Source organism: Epargyreus clarus, unplaced genomic scaffold (assembly GCF_041222505.1).
Source record: "Epargyreus clarus isolate Ecla_fem2 unplaced genomic scaffold, WU_Ecla_fem_2.2 ptg000014l, whole genome shotgun sequence".
In the NCBI taxonomy this organism is placed as follows: domain Eukaryota; kingdom Metazoa; phylum Arthropoda; class Insecta; order Lepidoptera; family Hesperiidae; genus Epargyreus; species Epargyreus clarus.
The window spans coordinates 14,531,829-14,550,998 of NW_027332222.1; the positions used below are offsets into that span (position 1 = coordinate 14,531,829).

General features: G+C 34.5%; 1 protein-coding gene across 2 annotated transcripts in view; it reads left to right on the forward strand.

The window, feature by feature from the left end:
* The first annotated feature begins 226 nt into the window (after window positions 1-226).
* The window catches only part of LOC140746961 (protein obstructor-E), a 63,830-nt gene continuing 44,886 nt past the window's right edge, over window positions 227-19,170 (forward strand). For both annotated transcript variants that reach the window (XM_073079158.1, XM_073079159.1), the window contains exon 1: window positions 227-385. The gene's annotated coding sequence lies outside the window, so the exon portion shown is untranslated. The remainder of the gene's footprint in view (window positions 386-19,170) is intronic.

Here is a 19,170-nt window from a genome sequence, read left to right on the forward strand (position 1 = left end):
CGAGAACTTTTGCCATTATTTCTATACTTTCCTGTTAACTGAACTAGAAGCTATCGACCACAAAGAAGCTCCACAAAGCAGTGAATAAAAATGAGCGGACTCGTGGGGCATAACAATTGTGTATTCAAATACACCGCAAAGTTCAACGCTCACGACGGCACACCTGCCGATTTAAGGAGGCGGCTAATTAATTCGCTGGCAATAAAGACAACAAGTGTACAATTCATGCCGGGTAATACCAGCGGGACAAGTGGTAAGTGACGACCACATTCACTGCAGCGGCGACGACACCACAGTCATACTTCGTGAACCGAGTGGACGCGACGATTCGATTTACGCGCGAACATTGTTTTAGTGCGTGTTGCCAGTACGAGTATTCAAAACTGTGAGTTTATCTGTTCTATTTTTGAATTTTATTTACTTTTAAAATATAAATGAAGCGCCATTTATGATTCTTATTTTTTTTTTATTTTTAACTTCTATTGAAACGAACATAAAGCCATTTAAAATGTATTCTTCCTTACAAAGTACCGTTTTCTCCATTTTAAATAGACGGCACTTTTCAAAGCTGTACATAACATTATGTCATACGCTCGTGAAATCATTGATAGTGAAAGTCGTATAGTGACTTTGATTGTCACGCGAAGATGCCAGAATACAGTAGGATGCTGGAAATATTTTTATTTGTACTCAAAATCCGTTCTTTCGTTACATTTTCCTTTAATTTGCCAGATTTTTCGGATAAAATCTTTCAATAATATTTATACTTTAACCAGTTTTATCATTGCATTGATAAAACTGGTATTTACAGATAAATAATAGGGTATCTACTGATTTTTTGTTAGACAATTAATACACCAAGGTAAAGCAATTAATTTTTTGTACAATTTCTATTCATGTATAGATTTTTATTATGTATTGATAATTGAATGTTTGATTGACAATAGCCTGAAATTTTTGAACAAAAAACATTTTTTTTTTTATTGTATTTATTATATGATCAGGCGTTTAAATTTTAGTGTTGAATAGATGTGTAATTAATTGATATTACGTGCTAATTGTAATTTACGTTGCAAACGTTAACAACATTCATTTAAAAATTAATAACTTTAATTATGATGTAAAATAAAAGGAGATCTCTTACGTAAAACTATTTACAAGTATATACACAATATTCGGAAAAATATTTTTTCAGCACATTGATTTTTCTAAGAGATAAAAAAATTTTGGTGTTTATGTAGAGACAATATGAGTTTCTTTTCCGCATTAGATATTGATGAGATTTTTTTATTAAACTTGAAGCAGCAATTAAGTATGCAATCAATCTGACAGTAAGACTCATTGGATTCACAGAGGATTCACAGAGGATTCACAGAGTTTGATCACAGATGCGATGCTACTCATAAGAACAAAGTTGGAAAATCTCCCTTATTTCACCATTCAAACAGAAACAGAAGGCAAAAGTACAGTGCCACCAAAATTGGACTAAAAAGACCTTTAGACCTCATAGAAACCTTGTTGTCTGTATCTTCTGCATTTAATTGTTATTCTACATGTAAGTTACAGATCATCAGATCATTTCATGAATGTCCCACTGCTCCCTCGGGTCTCATGTCGGAGTTAGAAGGATTAAGCCCTACTTCACCACGCTGGCCAAGTGTCAATTCTTAGAATTTACCCACCTTACAGTTTTACCTTTTTTCATTACCTTTACCAACTCTCAGGCATCTGGGTTTCCTCATGATATTTCCCTTCACCCTTATAGCAAGTGATAATTAATTTTCTAATTGATAATTAAATGCAAATCCACTTAAATTCCTTCTCAGTTCATCGTCCTATAACACGAGCTATAGAAAACCTAGATCTCCATATGCACTAAGCCTTACTACACATTCGAATTAATTAACCTTTGGATAACTGAATATGTATCTCGTTGAAAGATTTGCATTCATTACAGCGGACTTCCTCTCATGTTTAAGCAAAGCGGTCATTTTTAATATAATATCTTTTGATAAGAAAACCTGCTAGATTATGAAATGTTTTTTTTTTATAATATAGGAGTAGCAGACGAGCATACAGTCCACCTGATGGTAAATAGCTACTGCCGCCCATGGACATCTGTAATTAACCCCAGATAGGATTAGATATTCCCACCTAAGGTCGGCCACAGATCGGTTAGTGAGTTTACTTTAGAATCTCCTAGATTTTAATATTTTCTGTTCGTAAGGGAGAATTCTCCTTTCGATGTGCCCATAATCCAATGGTTGGTAAACTTTAAACCATCTTTACTTATAATGTCGGGTACAATTGAAGGTTGGATGGATAATCGCTGGTAGTTAAACATATGCGCTTCTGTGCTTCAAAGAGTACCTTAAGTGGTCATATGTTATCACTGGACACCATTAGTTAATCCTAACCCGAAACCTTAAAAGCAGTGCTAAAACATCAACAGGTTGGTTACTAACCCAAATATCCATCTCCAGACCGTCGTAGATTACTCCAAGCTTTTTTCAGTTATAGAGAAAGACTTACCCTAGAAAAAAGAACAAAAGGGTTGATGATATTGTGATTTAGTTAAATATACATGGAGGGTAGATAGAGATCACATACTATCAGGTTTGTTTATATGAAGAGGATCCTAACACCAACCAAAAAAGTAAACTAAGGACTCTACCAAAATAAAAGATTCAAATTCTTAGATTATGGGTTTTTTAGGAGATTGTAGTAGCAAATGGCTTGCAACTAGATTCGCCTGATGGTAAATGGTCTGTCATCAGTTTCTAATTGAACCGGTGTTCTACCTGAAACCAATCACAGATATGTTGCCACTGTTTAGGGCTAAGATGGTAAGGATGAGGTCTCATATGTATCGGCAACTATACCGTTTCACTAAAACGAAAGAACTGTATCACGCTAGAAATAGACGTGGTGGTGACACCTTCAATCGAACTATACTAGTTCATTCATCCACCCATCCATCCATCAGCCTTTAAAAGTCCACTATGGACATAGGCCTCCCCTAATCTGCACCACTCCGACCGATCTTGAGCCGTCTGAATCCAGCGGTTACTCGCCGCCCGCTTCAGATCAACAGTCCACCTGTTCGGTGAGCGTCCTGTGCTCCTTTTGCCGAGACGTGGTTTCCATTCGACGATTCAAGGATACCAATTCTGCCACCTTTTATTTACTCATGAATATAATACAGCCCATTTCAATTGGATTAAATCTCCAGTGTGAATATCTATTCATAAATCAGTAGTACACTATCTAGACCAAGTTCTGAACTATAACTTGCAACCCGTGAATGCCGGGAACGTTAGGGTAACCAACAAAAAGGCTGAGTTTTGGGTCAGACCACGAATACCTAATGTTAAATCAACCGGCCATAGTTTTACGTAAACAGCAGATCCGCAAACTGTTATTTGCAAGGTTCAGTTGCGATCCAAAATTTCAGGGCAAACATTGACGGAAATATATATAGGGTCCACATAAACAACATGTTACATTCATGTGTTTACTTGAACATAAAAACTTTAAACCGACATTTTATTAAAACTAAATCTTAGGTTTTGAATTTATACTTTTTTGACGCGTGTAAATAATATATCTTTAGCGTAGGACGAAGTTGCGCGCGCCGTAGTATGTAACACATAATTTATTTATAATATTTGCTTTAATTTTAGTCGTTTGCTCATTTAAAGATGGTAGAACCATTCTTCATACTAATATCTACTTCGACTCTGGACTTCTGGCACCGCCGCCTGATTTCTGTCTAATAACAGCAATATTTAGCGCTGCCGAATCCTGATTTGAAGTGTTGTAAAGGAGACATACTTATCGCAGGCGTACTAACGGCGTCTTCAGGAGTAGCATCTGTGGGAGACCCCAGGTAGGTCTTTAATTTTGTTTGGGGTTAACCACAGATATCTACGGTAATAGCCACTAACCATTAAGTGAACTGCAAGCTCATTTGCTATATATATCTTTGAGATTTTCCCCAAGCTACGTTATATTTTTCTATCTTTGCTATACAGAGTCTATAACACGTATTTTATCTGTAACTCTACAAGAAACGAGGTAGCACATATGAGCCATATATCTGTTTCCCATAAAAAGATATCGCTTTTGTACGTGTATCGTGTCAATAATAGAAACTCACATACATTCACAGATAAATAAATCAAATCAAGGTTCCGGAGCGTGAGAATGATTCTTCTTTCGAAATAGTACAAATCACAATAGCAAAGCTCTACAATTGTATAAGGTGTTTGGTTATTGTCGTTAAATGGTGGTAATTGTCTTTTATGTGTGTTTTTTATATTTCTAAGCCTTAAAAGGCATGCGTATTTACTTTATTAAGTTTCCACAGCTATATATGAGTGTAAACAAGTGTATTTTATACAGGAGGTAGGTTAGTGGTTTTTATGCATAGTTAGTTATTTTTATGTTTTTGTGCAATCGATGTAGTAAACATCTAATCAATAATACATTCAGATTGCATGATAATGAAGGCACATTAAATTATGATTTTAATGAAAAACCTGTATACTAAGGACAATAATTAATTTGCAATTAATTAATCACTGTCAAATTAATAATGAGCTCAGCACATTAGTAAAGAGAATAATGGATATTGTGTATCATTTGAGCGAGTATTTTGAAATTTTATATTCGACACTTTAATATCCGAGTATAATTCCAATGATGGTATCAGGTCTAATTAAAATAAGAAGCTAAAATCATAGGCCATAATAAAAAGGTCTTGGTAGAGTCTACACGCATTTTTGAGAATTTTTTTAAGATTATCTATGCTCCCTTAAAAACTAGATGTAGTCCCAATTTTCCCGAACTTGGTCCGACGCACTACGTGTGCCTGAATATAAAAAGTTCTTCTTAACTACGGCGAATTATAACCAAAGCATCGCTTATTTATAACCAAAGTAATGTAAAGTAAAAACAACGAAAATAATACTACCTATAGTATAACTTGTTATAAATCAGCAATTTCACAAAGTTCCCGAAAGTTACGAGACAAATTCTGTGGGTATGTTTTTGTTTTTCTAATAAAAACTTTTTAGACGTCTGGTTACTGCTTTTTATTTTTAATAACGTACGAGAAACAATAATTTCAAGTTTTATTCCCTGAAGCGGCAATATAAAATGTTACTTAATTTAATTCTAAACTTTTAGTTGCTTGTATGTTTAGAAACAAGGATTTTGTAAGCCTATTCTTAAACATATTGTATTAGGTAAAGTATTCATCATCATCATCATCATCAACCCACTGTCCCACTCCTGGGCACGGGTCTTCTCTCATAATGAGAGGGATTAGGCCATAGTCCACCGCGCTGGCCAAGTGCGTATTGGTAGACTTCACATATCTTCAAGATGTTTTTTTTATAAATCTCTCAGGTATGCAGGTTTTCCCACGATGTTTTCTTTCGCTGTTTAGCAGGTGATAATTAATTTCTAATACGCACATAACTTTGAAAAATCAGAGGTACGTGCCTGGGATTTGAGTTGAGTTGTGTCTTAAGCTTTCTGTGTTCTGATTTGAAGCCTGTAGTAAGGCTAAGACATACAACATTCCAGTTTAGTCCTCAAGGACAGTAACATCTGTGGAGCCGCTCACAAACGCTCGTTATGTAAACAAAACGTTTACAAATTACTAGAATTACTTCCACTATTATCTAACACTTATATTACTTACTGTTATTCAACAGTGTTAACCCACTCTTGAATAACTCGATTTTAAATAAAGAATACGACTAGTATTACAAATTGAACATCATCGGTCAATAGGTAAGTCATACGGACTACTAAATCTAACACTTCACTAGTTGATTACGAAAACCATCATAACGTGCAATCCATTACGCCTCCAATTCTTTACGCGTATTATAGTTGCTAACAAAACCGTCAATGGATTACAAATGGGTATAACATCGTTGAAGCGTAGATCTTTATTCTACGCACCTCGTATTATGTAAAGGAATTTTTAACAGCCAATAAAGCGTGATGAAAATTTAAATTCACATCCAATTCCCGAAATAGCTTTCGACGTTTGAATTGATCGTTATAAGTAAATAAATTTTAAATTATCGGAATATCCAGTGGATTCATATAAAATTATATTTTAAAACGACCAACGACTATGTATAAAGACATATTAATATATGTGATATAGCAATAAATGAATTGAATTGAATTAATATGGAAAACAAATCAATAATATTAGAGATAGAATAAATCCATCAGTTCTTAGAAGAAAGGACTTTGCTGGAGTTACTTGGATGTTTATTTTTTTATGAAATTTGAGTGTTAAGTATTTAATCTGCCCTACGATAAGTGACCACTACCATATATATAAACATAATAATCAACCTCAAAATGATTGGAGTACTTGAGTACTACCTAAAGTTGACTACAAATGCGTAACATGTCCTCAAAAACCTCTCTACATCTTTAAATCAGAACACAGTAGCGTTTGACTCCACAAAGTTAACATTAACATTCCCATTAAAACAGTTTTGGTTATTTGTCATTTACTCACATTCAGTAAAATCCAGTACAATTTTACTTATGGGTTTTACCACCAGTAAATATTACAGTAAGTTTACTGTAAAATTATGACGTAAAGATTGTGACGTCATGACACGCGACCGGCGTTACAAGCGCTATGTTAGAAATAATTCATATCCTGAATACTAATAACTGTATACTCTGTCTTGCAATGTAATCAGAATTTTGCATTGCAAAATTCATTTTGAAATTAAACGAACCTATGAGATGACAGAAATACCTACATTTCTTTGTATCTGGACATTTTGTCAATTTATCTTTTACCTTTTTTGAAATTCTTTTATTTGATTTTATCGCGAATAATAAAAATAGAATACAGTTATTACAAAACGTTAAAAGGATGCCATTTATAAGGATTATATCATTTATGAGGCAAAATCTAAAGATTAAAATGTAAAGATTTATGTGGTAATCTCAGAAACCTCAAAATTAATTTAATGATTTTTTTTAATATATGTAGTTGGTTGCAATTTGAAAGATAGGATACTTAGTAACCCTATAAATGTCGCTCTTATCGAGATATTTTTAGAGAAATTTTACGTTTGCCTTGGCCCACTAATAAATAAATTTAAGTTTGAAACAGGCAGTCCTTTTTTCTAATTTCTATAATGATTACTATTGATAACCTTTCCGTGTACAAAACTTATAAAATAAATCTACATAGACATACAAATGTATGAAAAACGCAATTAACTACAAAAGCTTCGTTTGTAAAATACCTAATATTACAAACAATATTGCATATAAATAACTAGATCGCATTGCGGCAACTCGAGCAATAATCCGGAATGACGCCCCGTCCGGTTGCATGCATTGATAAAAAACTTTTGCATGCATATTAAAAAACTATCTTACTTAACTCTTGCTATGTTTGCGCATATTATTGTGCCTATTGATAACTCTAACACGGTAGAGTCGCGCGTCTGATGCAAAAAGGGTTTGAGCGAAAAACCCTGTGAGCGAAAAAAAGAATTTATTGTATATTGTTGTTCTAGATCTCCATAATCTTGTATTTGTCTAAAACGAGACAAAGAATGCTAGTGTTACAGTCAGTGAAAAGTGTTATCATTACTTCCATGAAGGGGTAATGATCAACCCATATTTGTGGCGTACTGATAAACCTATGAGTACTAGCTAATGATAATTAAGACTATGATCCCCTTCGAAGACAGAAGCGTACCTTAGGTTAGCGATGATCCTGTCCTTGTAGTCCCGGGGCTACGGTATCCCCTGCCTGTCGTAAGAGGCGACTAAAAGCGGGATTCCGGGGTTGCAGGCGGCAAGAGTGGGAGCTCGAACCGTCCAGCAAGCTACCCCGGGAAGGACGGCGGTATGTGTGGTCGCATCGTTCCTTTACTTTGTAGATCGGTAAAAATCTACTTCTTTAAACCATTAGCTAATATTAGAATTAACTACTAATAAATGCTGTTGACAAGTAGACAACGGCACTCATTAATTCACTATGTGAACTTGTTTAGGAAGTTTGAATAATGCCGTAGGTTTAATACCAGTCCAATTTAAATTAATAACAATCATTGCAACTAACCGGCTTACCGCATTCTTGCTTCCCTGTTTTATGATTCAAACGCGTAAATATTATTACGTGTTTGAATAGCACTCCATATATTACTTGGTGCTAAATATTACATACATAATTGTTGTTAAGGCGCTGTCCACATATATTCGAATTAAATATGTTTTGATTCCCAAAAAAGGCAAAGTCCGCATGAATTCAGTGAGTATTGAGCAGTGACTCCTGTGTGATTGAAACGAAGAGTAGCCACCTTCGTAAGCCCTATATAGCTAAGCGACGCTTAGCTACATAGGGCAATAAAAGAAAGAGTGTTGCTTGTTCTATCAAGCTTGCGCCTAACTGCTCTATAACTTAAGAGTCAAATAAATAAGTTCCTAATATCTTCTACGTCTCCCATGTGTAAAGTATTGGAAATAACCAATCGCAATGGTTTAGAGTTCAATATCCGAAAGGAACAGTTAAGTTGTTCTACTCAACTCTTGGAGCAAAAGAGAAGAAGTTCTGTTTTGTTTACAGAGTTCTTTTTAATTTGAGTTGCCCGTTCGCAGAGTATTTCGTTTGTAGAGATGAGGTAACAGGACAGTAAATAAGGAAAATAATTTTATAATAAATTAGGTACTAATGGATGTGTCGTTTCTTTATTTTATGATATTAAAATTTTGGGCAACTATAAAATGCCACCTGCATCTTTACAAACAAATAAAAAGTTTAAATCGGCTCGTAAGCGCTACTTGTGCGTCTATGTCAGTGCAAGAACGTCAAACATAATGAGAATTGGTTGTCCTTGATGTGAGAAGACAGCGTGAATTGAGAGCGTGACTGTCGCATTTTGTGGCGTGTCGCGAGTGACGGAAATGACACGAAACAAGGTAACTTCAAAGTAACATCCGTAGGAGCACTTTATTCCATCGCAGAATTCATTCATCGGTTAATTTCATAAACTAACCCTAAGTGATTTGCGAAAACACTAGAAGAAGTTGCAGTATATTATCAATATACATCATCATCAACAACCCTTTACTGTCCCACTGCTGAGCACGGGTCTCCTCTCAGAGTGAGCAGGATGGTATGTGGTATTAGGTATGTGAAGTCACATACCTTTAGAAAGTGTTTCCTTTGTGATGTTTTACTTAACTGGTAAAGCAAGTTATAATTAATTTATGATACACACATAAGTGGAAAATCAGAACTGCTTGGGATTTGAACCTCGGGCCCCTGGATTAAGAGGCCGCATTTTTACCACTAGGTTATCACGTTGCAGTATATAATTTTAATTGCCTCTCGCTCTCTCGCATCCTTCATATAAATATGTTACATAATTATAAGTATATGCAAATGACAAACATGCTCAGTAATTAAAAAATAGGTAAATGGTACTTGTAATTATAAACATGCGTTATTATTATTGTATATTTGTTGACATGTTAATATAGATGTTGATTGATAAATTAATTTAAAAATAAATGTTTTAACTTGAACAATACTTGCAATTAGTAATAAATTAGTTCAGTCTTTGGATATATTTTTTTTTAAATCTTCTGTCTCACGTCTCTTCCAACAGGGGCAGGCTTAAAGCACAGTATTTAAAGCACAGAATAATAAATAGTTACTCTTGAAGTGTAGGCTTGTATTGATCAATGATATTATTATTGAATATGGATTAATAATTCACAAATGACATTTATAAATAGCAATACGAATTAATAAAATTCTTACTAACACCGGAATTTGTAACAAAAAATGAAAGTATTTGATGTACGAAAATAAACACGGAAATAAAATTTACAAGGAAAGAGACTGAAGAAATTTGTTTTCGGGTTTTCCTCCAAAATAATAACGCAAAACCAATAAGGCTTGATTTGAGTTATACTTCATAATTTTGTAGTATTGACTACTTGGTTAAGTATACAACACAAATTATTGAATAAATTTTAGAGGTATTTTTTTTATATTGATCGATGACGTCATATTTCATAGAACAAATAGAAACTACTTCAATAAAGGCCACTTCAATAGTGGCCTTTATTGAAGTAAGTTTTTTGAAGTAATTAGTAATCATACAAGATCTGTACTAAAAGTATTATGTTGTTTTTTATTCTTTTTGGCAGTGAAGAATTAGCAACGTCTAGCCTCTCATAGATTAGTAAAGATACTTCGCCGCCTTGAAATTGAATGAAGCTACAAACGGCTGAGCTGTAAGTTCTTTTTTTGATTCTTAAAAAATAAAAACATTTTTAAAGAAAATTTACGAATAAATAACTAATACTAATTCACATAATAAATAAATAATTATTTCAAATATTTTAGGGACATTTTAGTACGGAGGCGTGGCAAAACTTTGTTACGCAACTATTTCAATTGTCAAAACTGGTTACATTTTCTTGTAAGGAGTGAGTAATCTTTACTAATCGATATAGCCACTATGATGTGTTTATTTATATAAAACTTAGTAATTATTAGATCCTGCACACCTATTGGCTTAAATCGAACGTTGATTTTATTAGCTGTCAAAACTCTAATTGGTGGGCCAATTGATGGGCCAATTAAAGTTTTCTTCTACTATGTTCTGTCGTATAAGCGAAAGAAGAAATAATATGGTGATGTATGATGTATGTATGTAAGCTTCATGCTTGTTATGATCTTTATATTTTTATATCTTCGTTCAACATCAGGCCAATATTTAAAATATTTTAAAATGTACATAATATAAATAAAACTAGTTATAAATTTCATTGATCTTATCACCCTAATTAACATTATATACGTACATTTTAAAATTTGTTGATTTTAAAGTATCTTTCTTGTCTATGATTTTAAATATAGATGTGTTTCCTCTTGTTACTGAAAAAAAAACACATACTCTATAAAAACAACATACAAAATATAACAAACAAAAACAAAAGCTTTACATATGAAATGTAAGCTCCAACGTAAACATGCTCATTTATGGATCAACAATGTTTAACTTTACATACAAAGACGCGAGCTTAATTAGGCATGTCATAAATAAAGATTATTAAAGTTGGCCTGACACATCTTACATCTGTTATTTACTAGAATATACTGTGAACACAGTTAATTAAGCGCTAAAAGCTTTTAACTTTGTTTGTGAACACTAATTACAGAGAAATAGGAGTAAAACATGGACGACATTGCCGCCATTATGTAGACAAATTCCCGCGCAAATCATTAGTGAATTTTGTTGGGTACAAAACAAATACAGTACCCTTACCATGAGTTTTTACTATTTGCCAAATATGACTGTTTTGGTATAGTTTGCGTATTTGCCCATACTATTTCCAATCAGCGCCCCTAGAGGATTATATCAGAACTTGGTAATTGTATGGGCCAATACGTAAACAAATACCAAAACAGTCATATTTGTCCAAACGTAAAAACTCATGGTACGGGTACAGGTAGGATTTAGACGCTTTTACAGTGACGTTTCGTTTTAAGTTTAACCGGTAAATCTTCGTAAAAAAAATATTATTCATGTTATTTAATTTTATTATTATAAATCGTTATAATTGTACACCTAGTTGATTATAATTGTTCTAAGGATTTTATTGTCAGTCTAATAAGGTAGATTCTTCACGTGACGTCATACGGTAGACATTTTATCGTTCTCATAAAGTGGATATCTGTCGAACGGAACGTTTAAGTCCTCGTTAAAATAGTGTTTGCACTTTGTAAGTCCGACTGCAGAGTAAACGTTAATGAGCACCGTTTGACTACATAGTATAATTTGTTTAAGCAGTACCTACGATTTATTTAGTCAAGTACTCTAAATATTTTTGATGTTAGAAATGTATTTCTACACTAATATTATAAAGAGGAAAACTTTGTTTGTTTGTTTGGTTGTAATGAATAGGCTCAAAAACAACTGGACCGATTTTAAAAATTCTTTAACCATTCGAAAGCTACATTATCTACGAGGAACATAGGCTATATTTTATATGAAATATATTTGATAAATAGATTTTGAGGCGGTACAAAGTTTGCCGAGTCAGCTAATAATTCATATTTTGAAAATATAACATTTCAATATTTTGAACGCATACTAAAATTTTATTTAGTATCTGTCGTCGTTTATCTGTCATTGATATACAGATGATAAAAAATCATAAATAATATCGTGAACGCTTTATTCTTATGAAGAAATGTTTTACATTCTTATTAGATAATTTAATTTGTAGGTTCCATGTTTAATAAATATTTATTACTTCGCAGCATAATAGAATCCCCACAGAGTATAAATAAGTCAGAATGCATGTAACGAAGATTTACAGATGCTGTTATGAAACCTCATAAAACGTATGGAGGCCGTGTAAATTGACTGCCATAGATAAAAAATATATTATGTAGGTATGTTATGATCATCTGAACCGAGTAATGGAATGATATTTATTTTTATGGAGCAATGACGTAACAAAATAATATGAAAATAAGTGAACCTTATTTCCTTTCTGAATTGGGCATAGGAATTCACTATGCGAAGGATTGAATGAAAAGATAAAAACTTAAATAAATTAAAAAAAACCTTTTGAAAAATGGAAACCTTGCAACTTTAATTGGATCACGATTTTCCAAGTTTGATTTTATTTAATTTGTACTTATATTATAGTTTTAAGTTGTTTTAATAATTTTTCACTTATTGAAGTCTTTATTTTTAATTTAAAGAATTACAATTTATTAAAATAAAAGTTATTACCATAAAAATGTAACTATTTTAATACCGGACATATTTAATGCTTACAAATATATCAACGATAACTTTTACAACAAAATTTATGACAACCTTTCAGAATCAACAAGCAAGAGTGACCTTTCATTATCAGAACAGAATCATCGAGCATTGTAGTGTAGACCTTTTTAGGGTTGTCAACTCTGGCCGATATGGTGCACAGTGAAGGTTATTGAGTTGACCAATTTAAAGCCCTAGATTTATTTAGAAAATAGTTTTAGCCTCTAAATCCATTCCACCTTGCAATGATCTTGAAAGATTACAAGTCTTTGAATGAAGTTCCTTTAGAGATTAGAGAATTAAAAACAACTACAGCATCAAGCACTCTGTACTTTCCAATAATATAACTGACATCATATTATAACTTCTTTTTATATTATAAATATATTTGAAGACTCAGACAAAAACTTGATCAATCAACCTTGTTTTTGCATTCATACCTTTGCATTAATGTCCTTTAGTTGAAACATAAGAAGTTTTTGTCCTGTTAAACTTGTAATATTTATGCTAATTAAGTTTACTAGTTGCTCTACCTAGTACCTATTCATCACCTTTAAAATAATTTAATCCTTGAAGTTCATGAAACTTTAACAAAATGGCAGCCCTATTTAAATTGTACAACTACTACAGTTAATTATACAAGTTCCAGCCGTTTTATTCAATTTTCACGCCAAGACCGTAGTATATGATTTTAGACTAAAATTATCGCGGAATTGAGACATTTTATTATGTAACGGGTACTCACGAATTGCGTTTTTTATATTGCCGATATTTCGACCCAGTTGCATGGATCGTGGTCACGGCGAAACTGAGGTGGAGGGGAGAAACCGTTGACAAGTACTAGTGGTAGATTAATCTATCTACCCTACGTCTAGTTCGTTTTTCTTTTCTAGGTTTCATATCACGACACACAACACTGACAATATCCTTACGCTCCGTACTTTGCACTATTTGTGACTTGCATAAACTAACCACTGGATTCCACGTTTGGGCTAACTTAAAACCATCTTCTCTATTGAAGTTCCTAGGATGTTTCTTGATCTCTATTGCTTCTCTTACTAAACGAGGAAAGTAATGACGCTCAGTGGAGATCACCTGAGGTTTGTGTAATTCAATCCAGTGGTTACAACCTGAACTGAGGATGTGTTCGGCTACCGCAGATTTCTTAGGGTCATTATTTTTGACTGCGCTGATATGTTCCTTAATGCGTTGTGATATGGCTCGTTTTGTCTGCCCAATATACGAGCTACCACAGCTACAGTCAACCTTATAGACCCCTGGGCACTGGTATGGAATAGTATCCTTGGGGGAACGAAGATAGGCCGCGAGCTTTTTAAAAGGCGTAAATATACTTTTTATGTTATATTTCCGATCTAAAATCCTCCCTATCTTATCCGTGACACCTTTCACATACGGGAAATATGCGGAATGCCTTTCTACTACGCTGGTGGTGTTATGATTCCGTTCAGTTCGTTTGGCTATAGTTACGTGGCCATTGAGACGCAGGACCTTCTCCAGGTGTTCCAACTCCTGCGCCAAATGATCATTGTCACATAATTCATAGGCCCGGTTCGTGAGGGACTTTGCAACCGAAGCTAAATGTCTGGGGTGGTGGTGTGAAGTGCCGTGTAAGTATCTATCCGTGTGAGTAGGTTTCCGGTAAACTGCGTGACTAAATGTACCATCAGGGCGGGCCTCTAATGCGACATCCAAGAATGCCAACTTCCCATTGTCCTCCATTTCGCAAGTGAATTTTATACTGGCATGTACCGAGTTCAGATAATCTAAATAACTTTCTACCTGTCCCCGTCCTCCTGTTATGATGGCAAAGATGTCATCTACATATCTTCTCCAAACTCTAACGCAATTGGGCCCAGTAGCAATGGCTATCCCCTCGAAATATTCCATCCATATGTTTGCGACTACTGGAGCGACTGGACTACCCATGGCTACACCATTTATTTGAAGAAAATATTTACCGTTATACAGAAAGTAACCAGACCGGAGACAGTGTTCTAATAATTTGACGTAATCTGTGTGCATATTATTATTACGAAGAACATCAGTAACTACCCGTAGGCATTCAGTGAACATCAATATAAAAAACGCATATCGTGAGTACCCGTTACATAATAAAAAGACCGTAGTAATCCTGCGCATAAATTTAGTTTATTATAAGCTCTGTAAAACATTTAGTTTTAATTCGTTTATTCAGCCTTGATACCTATATTTTTAATAAAATAGCAGTAGCAATACAAGCATGCACGTTGCATGCTCACAAAATTGCAGTTTACCTAACTGCCACACTGGGCCATTTTTTTAAGGTGGTTAAACCCCTTGAGGTTCGGCTGTCGCGGCACAGCCGCCTCACTTTTTTCTACCTCATAACAGCACTGTTAAGTGCTGTTGTGTTCTAGTGGGGTAAGATAAGGGAGACATACTTTTACGCGGCATTCCAGCTTAGTCGTCAGGAGTAGCGGCGCATCCTGAAGATTCCAAGCGCAAAAAATCGCCAGCCCTACAATAGTTGCACAACGTGCTAATTGTTTCGCTTTCACCGCAAATGTTGCGACAGCGTCATTTTTTCCGAGGACGGATGCTCGTTACATCAGCCATCGTGAGAAAATATAATAATATGTTACAGCCTATAAAATTGTAATGAGGATCATAATGGCTGATCTTTAACGCAATGTTGTTTTTGTTCATGTTGGTACGTATTTAGAGCAATTACTTTATTGAGTGAGTTAATTATGGTTGGCGCTTATTTATATTTGTACAGAGATTGATTAATTAACGTGAATTAATCTTAAATATATCTATATATATATCAGCTCATTGCTGTCCAAATTCGGGATGTCCTCTCTGAATAAGACGGTTAAAGCCATAGTCCACCATGCTGGTCAATTGCGAATTGGTAGACTTTACGTACCTTTGAGTTATTTTTTCGTTTAAAACTGTCTGGCATAAAGGTTTGCTCATAAGGTTTTCCATCTGACTTAAAACACATAAATAACAGTAGAAAAAAACATATATTAACATATAATAGGAGTAAAAATGCACGGGATTTGAACCCTGGACTTTTTCATGAGATCACAACGTTACACGTAAAGTAATACGTATCAAGCAGCGTGTTGGAGTACGCTCTAGCCCTTCTCCAGTAGTTCTAGAAAAAAAAAAGAATTGTATCCAAACACTATTGTGTTGTATTAACTACACATTACTATTGTAAAAAAAATACAACAGAAAATAATCAACCCAACACTTTAATTAACAAATTAAACCACCGTTAATTAAATTTCGGCGTGAAACATTAATTAAATGAATCAAGATTAATAAAAATATTTTCTGCTCGTGCAAGGTTGCTTATTAACAGTTTGAACAAAGCGAGCAAGTTTTAATGCTTCGTCTTCCTCCCGACCTATTTAACAAGCAAACTTTCAAACGGATTTATGTGAAAGTAAGATAATTATGCAGAAACTTTACTCTAGATCACTCTATTTGCTTCTTTACATTCTGTCACGTATTCACATGTAGTTCAAATATAAAATTTGGTCTCTAATACAAATGTATTCGTTTACCTATTATCCTCAAAGCTGCGCTGACTTATTTCTTTTGTTTTGACGTATCTCATTATAAAAAGCAATTGGGTCCATTTATATGTACATGTAGGTATCCCATTATTGACCTATTTTGCTGCAATATAAGTTTACCACGAGAAAAGAGTCCTAAATAGCACACTTGTTTTCCCGTGGATGTCGTTGTGACTAAAATATTAAATCAACAACTCCTTTTAACTTCCTTTGCGAATCTAATTGGAGTAAAGAGCAACTCTTCTACAGTTTAAGAAGAGCCTAATTCGATGGAATTAAAGGGTTGCAGCCTAAACAGTCGTAGAAGTACTTACATGTCATCTTAGAGTTTAAGTGACATCTTATAGTCAAAACTAAAAATCACGTTATGTGAAAATTGCTTAAAAAATCCTTCCTTCTCAGGTATTCCCGGAGCGCTATGACATGGGGCTCTTCAAAAAAGGTGCCTTTATGCGTTTTATAAACAAGACAAGAATCATATTTCGTGAACCTTACCATTCAACCGTGCCTGTAGTTGTTGACAAAAATACTCGGTATACTCGAATACAAAACAGTTTATATTTTCCAGTTGAGTAATTCTACGAAGAGGAATTCCCGATCCTGTCAAAATAAATGTCGTCATTTCTCTTTGATTCCCGATATTTGGTGCTCTTAGAGCTGAATTCGGCAAAATGATGGAACCGCAAATTTCCAATAACAACCCCGTCGTGTTTGCTGTATCTATTTTGCTTACGTCTGCCAAAGCCTGTGCAATATGCAGGGCTGGGACGTGAATTCACATTCGAAAACTTTGAAATATCGGGTCGGATACAAAATCTTCAAGTAAATAAACAGTTAGTACATCATTTTAGTGTTTACACTTGCACCACATTGGATTCTAAAAATATTGAGTGTCATTTGATATTAGAGATTGGTAGGGTTGACACTATGAACACTCTCAATGACAAGTTAGCTTTCAGGCCTAAATACATAAAACATATCGTGAACTTCTAAAGCGAGCGCTTTCTACATAACAATTCACTACATTTCTGTGTTTTTGAGTAGACTCATACGGAAAAAGGTTCATTTTATTTTTTACATATACGTGCATAACACGTGCAATAGCTGCAGATATAAACAGGGCTTTATCATTACAATCTACGTCCATTTGAGATGTATTAAATGGTATTGAACTGTAACTATTATGTTTTTGTTTTAAAATTGAAATGCAGCAACCCTAACTACGGTATTATAACTATATTCTGCCAACCGCAACGCTAGCTTTGATGCCGCGTGGCCAATATCGCCGAATTCGAACCAAATTTGGTTGTTAGTTGAAGATTAAATCAGCATTTAGTTTAAGGGCAATAACTCGTGACCGACAGAGAGCTAATACACAAACAACAATGAGCTAATATATGAGCGATTATGAGCTGATACACGAGAGATAGTGGGTAATACAGGGGCGACAGCGACCTAAATAGTTGAGCGTCAGAGAGCTAATATATGAGCTAATATGCAAGCGACATTGAGCTAATACTCGAGTGTCAGTGAGCTAATACTCGAACGACGGGCTGCCACAGTCGTTGTCGATTGTCGGCAGACGGTTTATATCAGCCAACGTGGCTAGCCGTCGGTCACTGACGAAAGACAGCCATTGTCAGTAATGGTCGCTGTCGGTCATTGGCGATAGACAGCGACTGTCGTCGGCGACAGTCGTCAACGTGGGCTGTCGCTCCTGTCGCTAGTGTATTATGTCCTTTAGTCTTCGTACATTGCAGATAACCGCTGCATATTGCAAATGTTATGTAAGTTTAAAGCAATATTCCAGACTCGTACTATTGAGTCTGATCTCTGAACCTTAGACTAGGTCTTGATTAAATCTTCAGACAAATTACTTCATTAAAGTATTTACTGAGATGATTAGAGGAACAATATTGTGCAATACGTGTTTATTATCAACATTTCCTCTAACTCCACATAGGATTAGGAGTCATTTCTGTTTTTATACAGCTTTTTCCCGCGGCCTCGCTCGCTTCAGAGGTCGATGATAAAAGTTGTTAAAGTTTATCTATCCCTCAGGCATAACACTTTTTTCGGAATAAAAGGTACCCTATGTTCTATTCTGGACCCCTGATAACGTGTATACAAAATTTGACGACTATCGGTTTGGTGGTTAAGGTTAGCAAATAAAACAAACAAACTCATTTTAACTTTTATAATATTAGGATAGAAGTAGCAAGGAATCATACAGTCCACCTGGTGGTAACTGACTACTGCTGCCTACGGACCTATGTAATCAACTCCAGATAAGATAATACCTATCTGAAGTCAGTCACAAATGCTACTCCTGAGGTTTAAGTCGGAAAGCCACAGAATAGTATGTCTCCCTTACCACAACCTTCAAACCGGAACACAGCAGCTTAATACTGCTGTAGCCAGAACAGGTGTGGCGGTGCCATAAATTCAAAGTAACGAATTATTCTTGTCTTATAAAATAAGTATTACTTTCACTTGAAATAATGACTCCAAAGTGCTTTTACGTTATGATGGATACTTTGTTTCTTGTTAAATGAGCTGTAAGTCTGTATCGTAACTATCTTTCCTGCTCATTAGTCAAAGTCAACGATTTATTGCGAACAATATATTTTGATTTAGATTTTGTTAGACTTTCTAAACCTATTTTTAAACTTAAGTAGGTATGTACAAGATTTCGTTTTATAAATTACGACTTATTATTA